This window comes from Lutra lutra, chromosome 8 (genome assembly GCF_902655055.1).
Source record: "Lutra lutra chromosome 8, mLutLut1.2, whole genome shotgun sequence".
NCBI lineage: Eukaryota > Metazoa > Chordata > Mammalia > Carnivora > Mustelidae > Lutra > Lutra lutra.
In genome coordinates this window covers 90,074,056-90,092,072 of record NC_062285.1, presented here as the reverse complement: position 1 = coordinate 90,092,072, position 18,017 = coordinate 90,074,056, and positions in this window count along the sequence as shown.

Sequence of the window (18,017 nt, the reverse complement as noted above, 5' to 3'; positions counted from 1 at the left end):
AAATATTCTCTCATAATTGTTTGTACTTCTGTGTTATTGGTTGAGATCTTTCCCCTTTCATTCACAATTTTGTTTATTTGGGTCCTTTACTCTTTTCTTTTTGTTAAGTCTGGCTAGGGGTTTATCAATTTTATTAATTTTCTCAAAAAACCAGCTGTTACTTTTGTTCATCTGTTCTACTGATTTTTGTGTTTCTGTATCATTTCTATTTGCTCTAATATTTATTATTTCCCTTCTCCTACTGGCTTTAGGCTTTAATTTCCAGTTCTTTTTCTAGCTCCTTTAGGTGTAAGGTTAGGCTGGCATTTGAGACTTTTCTTGCTTCTTGAGGTAGACCTCTGTATTGCAATATACTTCCCTCTTAGGACTGCCCTTGCTGCATCCTAAAGGTTTTGGAATGTCATGTTTTCATTTTCACTTGTTTCCAGGTAGTCTTTATTTCATCTCTAATTTCTCGTTTGACCCACTCATTCTTTAGTAGGATGTTCTTTAAACTCCATGTATTTGTGGTTTTTCCAATTTTTTTTCTTATGATTGACTTCAAGTTTCATAGCGTGTCGTCTAAAAATATGCATGGTATGATCTCAATCTCTTTGTACCTGTTGAGGGCTCATTTATGACACAGTATGTGGTCTATTTTGGAAAATGTTCCACGTGCATTCAAAAAGAATGTGCGTTCTGCTACTTTAGGATAAAATGTTCTCAATATACATGTTAAGTCCATCTGGTCCAATGTGTGTCATTCAAAGCCATTGTTTCCTTGTTGATATTCTGCTTAGATAATCTGTCCATTGATTAAGTGGGGTGTTAAAGTCCCCTCCTATTATTATATTATTATCAATCAACTTCTTTCATTTTGTTATTAATTTATTTTTATATTTTTGTGCTCCCAAGTTGGTGGCATAAATATTTACAATCATTGGATCTTCTTAAGGGAAAGACCCCTTAATTATGATAGAATGTCCTTCTTTATCTCTTGTTACAGTCTGTTTTTAAAATCTATTTTTTTATATAAGTACACTGGCTTTCTTTTGACATCCATTAGCATGATAGATGGTTCTCCATCTTCTCATTTTCAATCTGCAGGTGTGTTTAATTCTAAAATGAATCTCTTGTGGGGCGCTTAGGTGGCTTAGTCAGTTAAGTGTCCACCTCTTGGTTTTGGCTCAGGTCATGATTACAGGGTCCTGGGTTAGAGGCCCGGGTGAGGATCCCCACTCAGCAGGAAGGCTGCTTGTCTTCCTCTCCCCCTGCCCCTCCCACTACTCTTGTGCATTCTCTCCCCCTGAAATAAATAAATCTTTAAAAATTTTAAAATATTTAAAAATTAAATAAAATTAGTCTTTTGTAGGGAGCATATAGATGGATCTTCTTTTTGTTCTTCCGTTTTGAAGACAGATGAACTGCAAACCTGATCTGTCTTCTCTTGTAGGTTAAGGACTTCTTTTTTTCCCCCTTGCTGCTAGGATTCTTTCCTTGTCTCTGTATCTGGTAAATTTGGCTGATATGCCTTGGCAATGGCTGGCATTTGTTAAATTTAATGGGAGTACTCTGCACTTGGATTTTGATGTCCATGCCCTTCTCTAGATTAGAGAAGCTTTCAGTGATAGTTTGCTCAAGTAAACTTTCTGCTCATTTTCTCTCTTCATTTTCTGGGACTCCTACAATATGAGTGTTATTACATTTTAATAAGTCACTGAGTTCTTAATAAGTCACTAAGTCTACCTTCATGGTCCATTACCTTTGTTTTCCTCTTCTTTCCAGTTTCATTATTTTCCATAATTTTACCTTCTATGTCACTGACTTCTTTGTTTCATCCATCCTTGCTGTTTGGCATCCATTTGGATTTGCATCTTGGTATAGCATTTTTTATTTCAGCCTGACTAGATTTTAACTCTTTCTTCTCTCTGCATTAAGGGATTCTCTAGCGTCTTCTATGCTTTTTTTTTTCAAGCCCAGCTATATCCTTATAATTGTTGTTTCAAATTCTTGTTATATCTGTATTGACTAGATCCTTGGCTGTCATTTCTTCCTGTTATTTCCTTTGGGGTAAATTCCTCTGTCTCGTCACTTTGGAGGTTAAAAAAAAAGTAGGATTAAATTAAATTAAATCAAATTAAATTTAAAAAATAATAAAGTAAGGAAACTAGATCCTAAGTGTGTTTTGGTCTGCTTTAAGAGAAGTTGATGGAAAAAAAGAAAAAAAAAATAAATGTACTTTGAAAAAATAAATAGAATAAATAAAATTTAAAACTTGCCCTTTCTATGCACAAAAAAAAAAAAAAATTAGAAACCCAAAGAAAGCCAGATCCTCTATGCTAGAGCTGAATTTTTGCAGCACTCTATGACTGATTTGGTGCCTGTGGAGGGTTCCTGCTGTTCTTCTGAGGGAGGAGACTGCTGCTCTGATTTTCAGGCTGACTTGCCTAGGGAGACATGCCTGCAGGCAGGGCTTCATGTAAATACCTCCAGTCTTCACTTGGTGGCACAGTTTTTCTCCTACTGAGGCCTTGCTACTTGTGGGCTAGGGGAGAAAATACCTTTCCTTGCTCTCCTTTCTGGAATAGGGAGTTCCTGCCCACCGCTCTTCAGGAAGCTCTCTCAGAGGAGAAAACAACAGCCTCTCTGTGTCCCCAGCTTCTGTCAGATCCCCATGTTCACCCTGTCTTTGCCCAAGCTATCAGCCTGCCAGGCCACGTGGCACTCTTGTTTTTTATCTCAGGCATGGCTGAGTTTCAAAGCCCAACACTTCAGAGACCCTGGCAAAGCACAGACTGCACTGAACCTCTGGCGGAGGGTCTCACTGCATTATAGCTGGTGCCGGCCTGTCCTAGGAAACAGTCACATGATGGTGCAGCGGTTCAGAGTTTATGGTAAATTGCAACCTGCAACTGGCACCAGGGTTTGCTGTCCTCACCGGCTTTGTTCCTGTGTTGGCAAACCTGCCAGCCCAATGGTGCCACAGGATTATTTGCCTGCAGAGAAGCCATATCTTCTCTTTCCAAAAGCACTCCAAGCAGAGGAACTGTCTCACCCCATGCCACCCAGAGGATCCTCAGACTGTGCTGCCTGCTCGCAGGTGTCGCCCTCCTTCAGCACAGGAGCACCACCAGGCAGAACCCTGACAACGATGCCGACCTCTGAATCTTCAGACTCTGCACTCAGCTGTTTACAAAAGCTGGTGGTGTTTAAGCCTTTTGTTTTTCCAGTCAATGATTTTGGGGAACAGATTTCTTATGCAGTCCCCTGCACAATTTTTCACTTTTTTACCATTCTCTCTCTTTCTCTCTCTCTCTCATTCATTCTCACTCCTCTTTCTGTGATCAGGGCTCCCACCACTCTGCAGCAGTGTGGCTCTTTCTCCCACCAAATCAGTTCTCCTCGGCTCCTACCTCCATGTATCGTGGGTTTTGCTTATAGACATGCAGCTTTGCCCTCTAGGACCTCTGATCAATTTGGGGGGTGTTCAGAATGAGCTGGAGAGGCAAAATTAAGGTTGCGCTATTCTTCTACCATCTTAACCCTCCCTCTAGACTCCACTTCCAGTCAATTTTTGTACGTGGTGCAAAGTATGGATTGAGCTCCTTTTTTTAAAGTTTTTGCATATAAATGTCTAATTATTCCAGCATCGCTTTTTTTTAACAACATATATTGTATTATTTGTTTCAGGGGTACAGGTCTGTGAATCATCACTCTTACACAATTCATAGCATTCACCATAGCACATAACCTCTTCAATGCCCCTCACCCAGCCATCCTATCCCTTCACCCCCCAGCAGCCCTCAGTTTGTTTCCTGAGATTAAGAGTCTCTTATGGTTTGTCTTCTCCCTTGGTCCCATCTTGTTTCGTTCTTCCCTCCTTTCCCCCCACAAACCACTGTCCTTCCTCTCAAATTCCTCATATCAGAGAGATCATATGACAAATTTCTTTCCCTGATTGACTTATTTCACTTAGCATAGCACCCTCTAGTTCCATCCATGTCATTGCAAATCGCAAGATTTCAGGGGGTTTTGGTGGCTACATAGTATTCCATTGCATATACCACATCGTCTGTATCCGTTTATTGATAGACACCTAGGTTCTTTCCATAGTTTGGCTACTGCAGACATTGCTGCTATAAACATTTGGGTGCACGTGCCCCTTCGGATCACTACATTTGTATCTTTAGGGTAAATACCCAGTAGTGAAATTACTGGATTGTAGGGTAGCTCTATTTTCAACTTGTGAGGAACCTCCATAACTGTTTTCCAGAGTGGCTGCACCTGCTTACATTTCTACCAACAGTATAGGAGGGTACCCATTTCTCCGCATCCTTGCCAACATCTGTCCCTTCCTCACTTGTTAATTCTGCCATTCTGACTGGTGTGAGGTGGTATCTCACTGTGGTTTTGATTTGTATTTCCCTGATGCCGAGTGATGTGAAGCACTTTTTCATGTGTCTATTGGCCATTTGGATGTTTTCTTTGCAGAAATGTCTTCTGCCCATTTCTTGATTGGATTATCTGTTCTTTGGGTGTTGAGTTTGATAAGTTCTTTGACGATTTTGGATACTAGTCCTTTATCTGATATGTCATTTGCAAATATCTTCTCCCATTCTGTCAGTTGTCTTTTGGTTTTGTTGACTGTTTCCTTAGCCGTGCAAAAGTTTTGATCTTGATGAAGCCCAATAGTTCATTTTTGTGCTTGCTTGCCTTGCCTTTGGCAATGTTTCTAGGAAGAAGTTGTTGTAGCTCAGGTCAAAGAGGTTGAACATCACTCTTTGAAAGCACTTTTCTTCTATTGAAATATAGGGTACTGTTCTCAAAAATCAATTGACCATTTACATGTGCATCTCTTTCTAAACTCTCTATCATGTTCCATTTATCTGAATATCTATTTTCTTTCACCAACATCTTGATTACTGTGTCTTTATATACATCTTCAAGCAAGGTAATGTGAATTCTCCTACTTTGTCCTTTCTCAAAAATGTTTTGACAAATTTTTCTTTTTCTTTATTTCTTTCTTTCCTTTTTTTTTTTTTTTTTTTTTTTTTTTTGCTATAGAAGTCTAGTATTCTATGTGCTTTAGATCCAGAGGTAGTGGGAAGGACTTTGTATTCTTTCCCTTTTTAGGGACACAACCCAAACTTGAATTTATGTATTTTTTGTCTGTAATTTTGTATTTGACTACATATGGGCAACTTTTATATTTTGTATGATTACATATATACTACTGTATATTGATTCATATACATGACATAATCATGAATGAATATACAGAAGGAAAGTATAGCTAAATGGAGCTATTGCAGTGTATGATCTATAATGCTATTTTATTCTGCACTAGGTCTTCCACCTTTTCCCAATAGAGACACAAATGGATCTGGAACTTCATTTTAACTTTAGCCTAGAAATCCATTGTATGAAAAATATTACACCTCACTCATCTATTTCTTTATTCTCAGACATCTCAAGTATTTCTCATTTTTCACTGTCAATAATGCAGTGAACATCTCTGTGGCAATGAGTGAAACTGACTATTCATACAATCAGAATTTTCTGACATTTAGGTTACCTTTTTCTTATTCCAATGAACAAGTTTTTTTAAAAAAAATTCTTAATGCCATCTTTTTATTACTGTTTTTGTTATAACCACTACAAATGTCTTCCTCAATTTTTTTTCCATTTTATATGGAAATAATTACAGACTGACAAGAACTTACAAAAATATACAGAGATCTCAGGTACTACACCAAGTTTCCACAAAAATAGCATCTTGTATAACTTTTCAGATATAACAACTTACATAAAAATACATATGATATAAACTCAGGAAATTGACATTGATGCCAGCAACATAACATTCATATTTCACCATTTTATTTGAGTTTCTAGTTTTATTAAGATATAATTGAGTTTAGGGGCGCCTGGGTGGCTCAGTGGTTTAAGCCTCTGCCTTCGGCTCAGGTCATGATCCCAGGGTCCTGGGATCGAGCCCCACATCAGGCTCTCTGCTCAGCAGGGAGCCTGCTTCCTCCTCTCTCTCTGCCTGACTCTCTGCCTACTTCTGATTTCTCTCTGTCAAATAAATAAAATCTTTAAAAAAAAAAAGATATAATTGAGTTTAACTTTATAAGCTTAAGACATACAAAATAATTTCATTACACATACTGTGAAATGATTACCACAATAAGGTTTGATAATATCCATCATCTCATATAGATATCCAAAAAGAAGAAAAAATTAAAATATGGATTTTTTTAAAGATTCATTTATTTGAGAGAGAGAGAGAGTGTGTGTGTGTATGCCCAGGGAGGTATGGGCAGAGGGAGAGGAAGAGACAGAAACCCAAGCAGACTCTGGTGAGCATAGAGTCTGATGAGGGGCTCAAGTTCATGTCCCTAAGATGGTGACCTGAGCCAAAACCAAGAGTCAGATGTTTAATTGACTACATCTCCCAAGTGCTCAAATATGTTTTTTTTTTCATTATGATGGTAATTGTTCAGATCTACTCTCTTAACAGCTTTCAAATATACCATACAGCATGGTTAACTATAGCTGTCATGTTGTACGCTATGTTTCTAGGACTTATTTGTCTTATAAATGAAATTTTGTACCTTTAAGTAGTTTTTTTTTTAATATTTTATTTATTTATTTGACAGACAGAGATCACAAGTAAACAGAGAGGTAGGCAGAGAGAGAGGAGTAAGCAGGCCCCCTGCTGAGCAGAGACAACCCCCCGCCATGCAGGGTTTGATCCCAGGACCCTGGGATCATGACCTGAGCCAAAGGCAGAGGCTTTAACCCACTGAGCCACCCAGGTGCCCTGAAAGTTTGTACCTTTTGATGACCTTCTTGCAATTTGCCCTTGCTCCACCTCATCTCTTGTGGGGTTTTTTGTTTTGGTTTGGTTTGGTTTGTTCCTTTGTTTCACTGAAGCCATCCTAATCAGTATGAGGTGATATCTTACTGTATTTGAGTTTCATTTCTTCAGTGATTAGTGATGTTGAGTATCTTTTCATATCCCTGTTGAGGATTTGGATATATTTCCTTTAGAAATGTTTGTCCAAATTCTCTGTCCATTTTTAAAATCAGGTTATTTTCTATGTGTTTGTTGAGTTGTTGGAAATCTCCACATATTCTGGATACAAATCCTTACCAGATATATAACCTGCCAACTTCTTCATTCTGTAATTTCTTTTCATTCTGTTGATGCTATCTTTTGATGCAAGAATTCTTCAGTTTCAGTGTAATCCAATTAATTTGTTTTAACTCTTCTTGTCTATGTTTTGGTGTCATGTACAAGAAATCATTGCCAAATCCAATGTCATGAAAATTTTCTACTGTTTTTTCCTAAGATTTGATAATGGCTTGTCTTACATTTAGTGCTCTGATCTATTTTAAGTTCATTTTGTATATGGTAGAAGGTAAGGGTCAAATATCTTTTTTTCTCTTTTCTGTCTTTCTTTTTTCTTTTTTTCTGCATGTGAATAACCCATTTTTATAGCACCACCTGATGACAAAACTGTCCTTTTCTCCATCAAATGGTCTTGGCGCTCTTGTTAAAAATCACTTGATCAGGGGCACCTGGGTGGCTCAGTGGGTTAAAGCCTCTGCCTTCGGCTCAGGTCATGGTCCCAGTGTCCTGGGATCGAGCCCCACATCGGGCTCTGTGCTCTGCAGGGAGCCTGCTTCCCCCTCTCTCTCTATCTGTCTGCCTCTCTGCCTACTTGTGATCTCTGTCTGTCAAATAAATAAATAAAATCTTTAAAAAAAAATCACTTGATCATATACGCAAAGGTTTATTTCTGGGCCCTCTATTCTATTCCATTGGCCTGTATGTCTGTCTTTACACCACTACCATCCTACAGACAGAACCAAACTTAAAATCAATGGACCAATGATGGGTCAACTTATGATTTTTTTACTTTACAGTGGTGAAAAAAATGATATGCATTCAGTAGAAACCATACTCTAAGTTTTGAATTTTGACCTTTTCCCAGGCTAACAATATATGGTGCTGCACTCTCATAATGCTGGGCAGTGGCAAGGAGGCACACCTCCCAGGAAGTCATGTGATCACAAAGGGAAACAACCAATGCACTTACAACTATTCAGTACCCATACAACCACTCTATTCTTACTTTTCACTTTCAGTACAATATTTAATAAATTACATGACATACCTTATTATAATAGAGGCTTTGTCTTAGATGATTTTGCCTAACTACAGGCTACTGTAAGTGTTCTAAGCATGTGTGAGGTAGGCAACTCTAAGTGTTGATTTCAGTCAGTTTGATGTATTCAATATATTTTCAGCTTGCAATATTTTCAACTTCCCATGAGTTTATTGGGCATAACCATCATAAATTCAGAACGACTGTATTTTCAGAATTGCACATCGATAGAGGTTTTCAAATAAGGAAGTGTAAGGCCTTCAACTGTGTTGTTCTTCTTGAAGATTGTTTTGACTACAGATATTCCTTTGAGATTCTATTTGTTATCTGGGAGAAAGTTCTATGTTTAATTGAGAAAAATGTGTATTCTCTTGTGATCAGAGTATTCTCTATATATCTGTGAGGTATATAATTGGTCTAAAGTCTTGTTCAGGATCTCTACTTTTTTACTGACCTTCTGTCTGATTTCTCTGTAAGTCAGTTCTAGTGATGATGAACTCCCTTAGCTTTTGTTTGTAAGGAAAGTATGTCCCTCTCTCATTTCTGAAGAATACATTAGCGAGATAGATAGTTCTTGTTTGGCATTTTCTCTGTCATCATGCTGAATATATCTTCTCACTCCTTCTGGCCTGTAAAGGTTTTGCTGAAAAATCCACCAATAGCCTAATCAGAGGTCTTTTTGTGTTACAAAGGAACATACAACAAAACAAAAGCCATTTCATGTTCAAGGCAATGCCTATCAAAATTCCAACAGCATTATTCATAGAAATAAAGAAGGCAATTCTAGGAGGAGTCAAGATGGCGGAGAAGTAGCAGGCTGAGACTACTTCGGGTAGCGGGAGATCAGCTAAATAGCTTATCTAAAGATTGCAAACACCTACAAATCCAACGGGAGATTGAAGAGAAGAAGAACAGCAATTCCAGAAACAGAAAATCAACCACTTTCTGCAAGGTAGGACTGGCGGAGAAGTGAATCCAAAGCGACGGGAAGATAGACCGCGGGGGGAGGGGCCGGCTCCCGGCGAGCGGCGGAGCAACGGAGCAAAATCAGGACTTTTAAAAGTCTGTTCCGCTGAGGGACATCGCTCCAGAGGCTTAACCGGGGTGAAGCCCAGGCCGGGTAAGCGCGGCCTCAGGTCCCGCAGGGTCGCAGAAGGATCGGGGGTGTCTCAGTGTCGAAGAGCTTACCGGTATTAGAACGGGGAAGCCGGCTGCAGAGACAGAGCCGAGGAGTGACTCTCAGCTCAGGGTTGCCTTGAACCGGTCGCAGGCTCGGTCAGCTCGGAGCGCGGCCGGAGGCCAGGGTGACGGGAGTCATTTGGCGCTGTTCTCTGAGGGCGCACTGAGGAGTGGGGCCCCGGGCTCTCGGCTCCTCCGGGCTGGAGACCGGGAGGCCGCCATCTTCATTCCCGTCCTCCGGACTCTACGGAAAGCGCTCAGGGAACAAAAGCTCCCGAAAGCGAACCCGAGCAGATGACTCAGCGCGGCCCCGGGTAAGGGCGGTGCAACTCCGCCTGGGGCAAAGACGCTTGAGAATCACTACAACGGGCCCCTCCCCCAGAAGATCTACGGGAAACCCAGCCAGGACCAAGTTCACCTACCAAGGAGAACGGCGGAATTCCAGAGGAGAAGAAAGCAAAGCACGGAACTCATGGCTTTCTCCCCATGATTTTTTAGCCTTGCAGTTAATTTAATTTTTTTTTTCTTTTTCAATTTTTTTTTCTTTTTCTCTTCTTCTGCTAAATTTTTTTTAACTTTTACCGTTTTCTTTTTTTAACGTTTTTTAAATAGTTTATCTAATATATATATATATTTTCCTCTTTTTATATTTTTTCTTTATCGGCTTTCTTTTTTTTAATAGTTTTTTTTTTCTTTTTTTTTTCTTTTTTTTTCTTTTTTTCTTTTTTCTTTTTTTCTTTCTTTCTTTCTGAACCCCTTTTTATCCCCTTTCTCCCCCCTCACAATTCAGGATCTCTTCTGATTTGGCTAAAGCATATTTTCCTGTGGTTGTTGCCACCCTTTTAGTATTTTACTTGCTCCTTCATAAACTCTTATCTGGACAAAATGACAAGGCGGAAAAATTCACAACAAAAAAAAGAACAAGAGGCAATACCAAAGGCTAGGGACCTAATCAATACAGACATTGGTAATATGTCAGATATAGAGTTCAGAATGATGATTCTCAAGGTTCTAGCCGGGCTTGAAAAAGGCATGGAAGATATTAAAGCAACCCTCTCGGGAGATATAAAAGCCCTTTCTGGAGAAATAAAAGAACTAAAATCTAACCAAGTTGAAATCAAAAAAGCTATTAATGAGGTGCAATCAAAAATGGAGGCTCTCACTGCTAGGATAAATGAGGCAGAAGAAAGAATTAGCGATATAGAAGACCAAATGACAGAGAATAAAGAAGCTGAGCAAAAGAGGGACAAACAGCTACTGGACCACGAGGGGAGAATTCGAGAGATAAGTGACACCATAAGACGAAACAACATTAGAATAATTGGGATTCCAGAAGAAGAGGAAACAGAGAGGGGAGCAGAAGGTATATTGGAGAGAATTATTGGAGAGAATTTCCCCAATATGGCAAAGGGAACAAGCATCAAAATCCAGGAGGTTCAGAGAACCCCCCTCAAAATCAATAAGAATAGGTCTACACCCCGTCACCTAATAGTAAAATTGACAAGTCTTAGTGACAAAGAAAAGATCCTGAAAGCAGCCCGGGAGAAGAAGTCTGTAACGTACAATGGTAAAAATATTAGATTGGCAGCAGACTTATCCACAGAGACCTGGCAGGCCAGAAAGAGCTGGCATGATATATTCAGAGTACTAAATGAGAAAAACATGCAGCCAAGAATACTATATCCAGCTAGGCTATCATTGAAAATAGAAGGAGAGATTAAAAGCTTCCAGGACAAACAAAAACTGAAAGAATTTGCAAATACCAAACCAGCTCTACAGGAAATATTGAAAGGGGTCCTCTAAGCAAAGAGAGACCCTCAAAGTAGTAGATCAGAAAGAAACAGAGACAATATACAATAACAGTCACCTTACAGGCAATACAATGGCACTAAATTCATATCTCTCAATACTTACCCTGAATGTTAATGGGCTAAATGCCCCAATCAAAAGACACAGGGTATCAGAATGGATAAAAAAACAAAAACCATCTATATGTTGCCTACAAGAAACTCATCTTACACCCGAAGACACCTCCAGGTTTAAAGTGAGGGGGTGGAAAAGAATTTACCATGCTAATGGACATCAGAAGAAAGCAGGAGTGGCAATCCTTATATCAGATCAATTAGATTTTAAGCCAAAGATTATAATAAGAGATGAGGAGGGACACTATATCATACTCAAAGGAACTGTCCAACAAGAAGATCTAACAATTTTAAATATCTATGCCCCTAACGTGGGAGCAGCCAACTATATAAACCAATTAATAACAAAATCAAAGAAACACATCGACAAGAATACAATAATAGTAGGGGATTTTAACACTCCCCTCACTGAAATGGACAGATCATCCAAGCAAAAGATCAACAAGGAAATAAAGGCCTTAAATGACACACTGGACCAGATGGACATCACAGATATATTCAGAACATTTCATCCCAAAGCAACAGAATACACATTCTTCTCTAGTGCACATGGAACATTCTCCAGAATAGATCACATTCTTGGTCCTAAATCAAGTCTCAACCGGTATCAAAAGATTGGGATCATTCCCTGCATATTTTCAGACCACAATGCTCTAAAGCTAGAACTCAATAACAAGAGGAAATTTGGAAAGAACCCAAATACATGGAGACTAAACAGCATCCTTCTAAAGAATGAATGGGTCAACCAGGAAATCAAAGAAGAATTGAAAAAATTTATGGAAACAAATGATAATGAAAACACAACAGTTCAGAATCTGTGGGACACAACAAAGGCAGTCCTGAGAGGAAAATATATAGCGGTACAAGCCTTTCTCAAGAAACAAGAAAGGTCTCAGGTACACAACCTAACCCTACACCTAAAGGAGCTGGAGAAAGAACAAGAAAGAAACCCTAAACCCAGCAGGAGAAGAGAAATCATAAAGATCAGAGCAGAAATCAATGAAATAGAAACCAAAAAAACAATAGAACAAATCAACGAAACTAGGAGCTGGTTCTTTGAAAGAATTAATAAGATTGATAAACCCCTGTCCAGACTTATCAAAAAGAAAAGAGAGAGGACCCAAATAAATAAAATCATGAATGAAAGAGGAGAGATCACAACGAACACCAAAGAAATACAGACAATTATAAGAACATACTATGAGCAACTCTACGCCAACAAATTTGACAATCTGGAAGAAATGGATGCATTCCTAGAGACATATAAACTACCACAACTGAACCAGGAAGAAATAGAAAGCCTCAACAGACCCATAACCAGTAAGGAGATTGAAACAGTCATCAAAAATCTCCAAACAAACAAAAGCCCAGGGCCAGATGGCTTCCCGGGGGAATTCTACCAAACATTTAAAGAAGAACTAATTCCTATTCTCCTGAAACTGTTCCAAAAAATAGCAATAGAAGGAAAACTTCCAAACTCATTTTATGAGGCCAGCATCACCTTGATCCCAAAACCAGACAAGGATCCCAACAAAAAAGAGAACTACAGACCAATATCCTTGATGAACACAGATGCAAAAATTCTCGCCAAAATACTAGCCAATAGGATTCAACAGTACGTTAAAAGGATTATTCACCACGACCAAGTGGGATTTATTCCAGGGCTGCAAGGCTGGTTCAACATCCGCAAATCAATCAATGTGATACAACACATTAATAAAAGAAAGAACAAGAACCATATGGTACTCTCCATAGATGCTGAAAAAGCATTTGACAAAGTACAGCATCCCTTCCTGATCAAAACTCTTCAAAGTGTAGGGATAGAGGGCACATACCTCAATATTCTCAAAGCCATCTATGAAAAACCCACCGCAAATATCATTCTCAATGGAGAAAAACTGAAAGCTTTTCCGCTAAGGTCAGGAACACGGCAGGGATGTCCGTTATCACCACTGCTATTCAACATAGTACTAGAAGTCCTAGCCTCAGCAATCAGACAACAAAAGGAAATTAAAGGCATCCAAATCGGCAAAGAAGAAGTCAAACTATCACTCTTTGCAGATGATATGATACTCTATGTGGAAAACCCAAAAGACTCCACTCCAAAACTGCTAGAACTTGTACAGGAATTCAGTAAAGTGTCAGGATATAAAATCAATGCACAGAAATCAGTTGCATTTCTCTACACCAACAACAAGACAGAAGAAAGAGAAATTAAGGAGGCCATCCCATTTACAATTGCACCCAAAACTATAAGATACCTAGGAATAAACCTAACCAAAGAGACCAAGAATCTATACTCAGAAAACTATAAAGTACTCATGAAAGAAATTGAGGAAGACACAAAGAAATGGAAAAATGTTCCATGCTCCTGGATTGGAAGAATAAATATTGTGAAAATGTCTATGCTACCTAAAGCAATCTACACATTTAATGCAATTCCTATCAAAGTACCATCCATTTTTTTTCAAAGAAATGGAACAAATAATCCTAAAATTTATATGGAACCAGAAAAGACCTCGAATAGCCAAAGGAATATTGAAAAAGAAAGCCAAAGTTGGTGGCATCACAATTCCGGACTTCAAGCTCTATTACAAAGCTGTCATCATCAAGACAGCATGGTACTGGCACAAAAACAGACACATAGATCAATGGAACAGAATAGAGAGCCCAGAAATGGACCCTCAACTCTATGGTCAACTCATCTTCGACAAAGTAGGAAAGAATGTCCAATGGAAAAAAGACAGCCTCTTCAATAAATGGTGTTGGGAATATTGGACAGCCACATGCAGAAAAATGAAATTGGATCATTTCCTTACACCACACACGAAAATAGACTCAAAATGGATGAAGGATCTCAATGTGAGAAAGGAATCCATCAAAATCCTCGAGGAGAACACAGGCAGCAACCTCTTCGACGTCAGCCGCAGCAACATCTTCCTAGGAACATCACCAAAGGCAAGGGAAGCAAGGGCAAAAATGAACTTTTGGGATTTTATCAAGATCAAAAGCTTTTGCACAGCAAAGGAAACAGTTAAAAAAACCAAAAGACAACTGACAGAATGGGAGAAGATATTTGCAAATGACATATCAGATAAAGGGCTAGTGTCCAAAATCTATAAAGAACTTAGCAAACTCAACACCCAAAGAACAAATAATCCAATCAAGAAATGGGCAGAGGACATGAACAGACATTTCTGCAAAGAAGACATCCAGATGGCCAACAGACACATGAAAAAGTGCTCCATATCACTCGGCATCAGGGAAATACAAATCAAAACCACCATGAGATATCACCTCACACCAGTCAGAATGGCTAAAATTAACAAGTCAGGAAATGACAGATGCTGGCGAGGATGCGGAGAAAGGGGAACCCTCCTACACTGTTGGTGGGAATGCAAGCTGGTGCAACCACTCTGGAAAACAGCATGGAGGTTCCTCAAAATGTTGAAAATAGAACTACCCTATGACCCAGCAATTGCACTGCTGGGTATTTACCCTAAAGATACAAACGTAGTGATCCGAAGGGGCACGTGCACCCGAATGTTTATAGCAGCAATGTCTACAATAGCCAAACTATGGAAAGAACCTAGATGTCCATCAAGAGACGAATGGATAAAGAAGATGTGGTATATATACACAATGGAATACTATGCAGCCATCAAAAGAAATGAAATCTTGCCATTTGCGACGACGTGGATGGAACTAGAGGGTATCATGCTTAGCGAAATAAGTCAATCGGAGAAAGACAACTATCATATGATCTCCCTGATATGAGGGAGAGGAGATGCAACATGGGGGGTCGAGGGGGTAGGAGAAGAGTAAATGAAACAAGATGGGATTGGGAGGGAGACAAACCATAAGTGACTCTTAATCTCACAAAACAAACTGAGGGTTGATGGGGGGAGGGGGTTGGGAGAGGGGGTGGCGTTATGGATATCGGGGAGGGTATGTGCTATGGTGAGTGTTGTGAAGTGTGTAAACCTGGCGATTCGCAGACCTGTACCCCTGGGGATAAAAATATATGTTTATAAAGCTGTAAAAAAAAAAAAAAAAAAAAAAAAAAAAGAAAGAAAGGATGAATCCCCAAGTTTTGTAGCAACATGGACGGGACTGGAAGAGATTATGCTGAGTGAAATAAGTCAAGCAGAGAGAGTCAATTCTCATATGGTTTCACTTATTTGTGGAGCATAACAAATAGCATGAAGGACAAGGGGAGATGGAGAGGAGAAGGGAGTTGAGGGAAATTGGAAGGGGAGGTGAACCATGAGATACTATGGACTCTGAAAAACGATCTGAGAATTTTGAAGGGGTGGGGGGTGGGAGGTTGGGGGCACCAGGTGGTGGGTATTGTAGAGGGCACGGATTGCATGGAGCACTGGGTGTGGTGCAAAAATAATGAATACTGTTATGCTGAAAAAAATAAAAAAATTAAAAAAAAAATATGAAGGGGAAAGAAGGCAATTCTAAAATTTACATGAAACCACAAAACCTTAAAATATACAAAGCAATCGAGAATGAGAACAAAATTAAAGGCATCCCAATTCCTGATTTTAAACTATACTACAAAGCTATACTAATCAAAACAGCATAGTACTGGCATAGTAATAGACAAATGGAACAGAACCCAGAGCCAAGAAATAAACCTATGTACATATGGACAAATAATATTGACAAAGCAGCCAAGAAGAGTCATTGGAAAAACGAAAGTCTATTCAATAAATTGTGTGGGAAAAACTGGATAACCATGTGCAGCATAGTGAAATTGGACCCTATCTTAACTTAGTCACAAAAATTAGCTCAAAATGTATTAAAGACATAATAATAAACCTAAAGCCATTAAATCTCTGCTTTGGCAACGTTATGGTTTTTTTAGAAGTATCATTTAGAAATGACACCAAAACCACAAGAAACAAAGGCATAAAAAAATGCTGAATATATAATTCCTATTACCTGTGAATATGACCTTATTTGGAAATAAGGTCTTCACAGATGTAATCAAGTTAAAATGAGGTCCTTAGGGAAAGGCCTAAGACTCTCCTTATAAAGAGATGGATATTTTAACAGGGACACAGAAGAAGAATGCCATGTGATAACAGAAGCAAAGATTGGAGTGATACAGAGACAAAAGAAGAAAAAAAGAATTGCCCACAACCGAAAGAAACTGGGAAGAGATGAGGATGGAGGAGGGCACATATTGCAATGAGCACTGGGCGTTATACGCAAATGATGAATCATGGAACACTACATCAAAGACTAAGGGAGCACTGTATGGTGACTAACATAATAAGTAAATAAATAAATATCAAACAAGTAAAATAGTCTCAAATGGAACTTGGTCCTAACAACTTCACTTTAAATTGCTAGCCTCCTCAACTATGGAAAAAAAAAATGTACGTATATTGTTCAAAGACACCCAGGTTATGGTACTTGTCATGGCAGCAGAAGGAATAAATATACCACCCACATAACCACATAACCAACACCCAGATTATTACACCCATTATTATCAGCACCTGAGAAATGCCTCTTGGACGGTGTTTCTTTCCAAGAATAACTCTGCACCATACAAATAGTATTCATTCTCTATTATTGTTCCTTTAGGAATAAATCCACACAGCAGGAATTTCTGTCCTAATTTCTAATCACAGAGATTAGATTTACCTGGTGTTGAACCTCATAAATAGGGGAATTTTATAGGATAAACTGTTTTGTGTCTGGTTTCTTTGCTCAAAATTGTCTTTGGGATATCAATGTACAAAGACCTGGACAGATAGTTTAAATTAAAGAAATACCAGAAATAGATGCTGGCCTCACAAGTAATAGGAAATTGTACATTTAAAATGATACAAGACGGAGCGCCTGGGTGGCTCAGTGGGTTAAGCCGCTGCCTTCGGCTCAGGTCATGATCTCAGGGTCCTGGGATCGAGTCCCGCATCAGGCTCTCTGCTCAGCAAGAAGCCTGCTTCCCTCTCTCTCTCTCTCTCTGCCTGCCTCTCCGTCTACTTGTGATCTCTCTGTCAAATAAATAAATAAATAATCTTTAAAAAAATAAAAAAATAAAAATAAGTAAAATGATACAAGATAACCCCTATTATACTGGTGAAGATTTTCTTAGCAAAATCAAACAGATTTATGACACATGGTGATAAAGAAGTGAAGAAGCAGGAACCCTTGAATACCGTTGTGTGGAGATGATAGGTGTACAACCTCTACTGAAATATTACATGCCTATTAAAATTTAATGTACACATCTTCTGATACAGAGATTTCACTGCTAAAGATTTACCACATATATAAATATATGCTAAATATTTTTTATATATTGCCATATATATATATGGCAAATGATACTGTGTTAAGTACTATTCATTCTAGCATTTTTCTACCACTGTAAAACTCTAGGACACACCTAAATATCCATTGGAAATAAAACTTGTAGATAAATTTTAGGTACATCTGCTTAGTGAAACATTTGCAGCTACTTACAAAGACTGATGTAGCTCCTATGTACTGAAATGGAACAAACTGCATGATATATTTTTAAACAAAAATGTAAAAAAGTAATACTATTATAGTTATGTAACATTTTTTAGCAGATAGCATGCATATGGCTGTACTTCCCTAGAATATTTTCAGAATACTATCTATTTATGTTTGCTGTTAAAAAGGGAACTAGGTGAATAAGGAACAAGATAGGTTAAGAGAATTGTTCATCATTATGTATCTCCTATTTTGACCAATGTGAATGTATTAATTA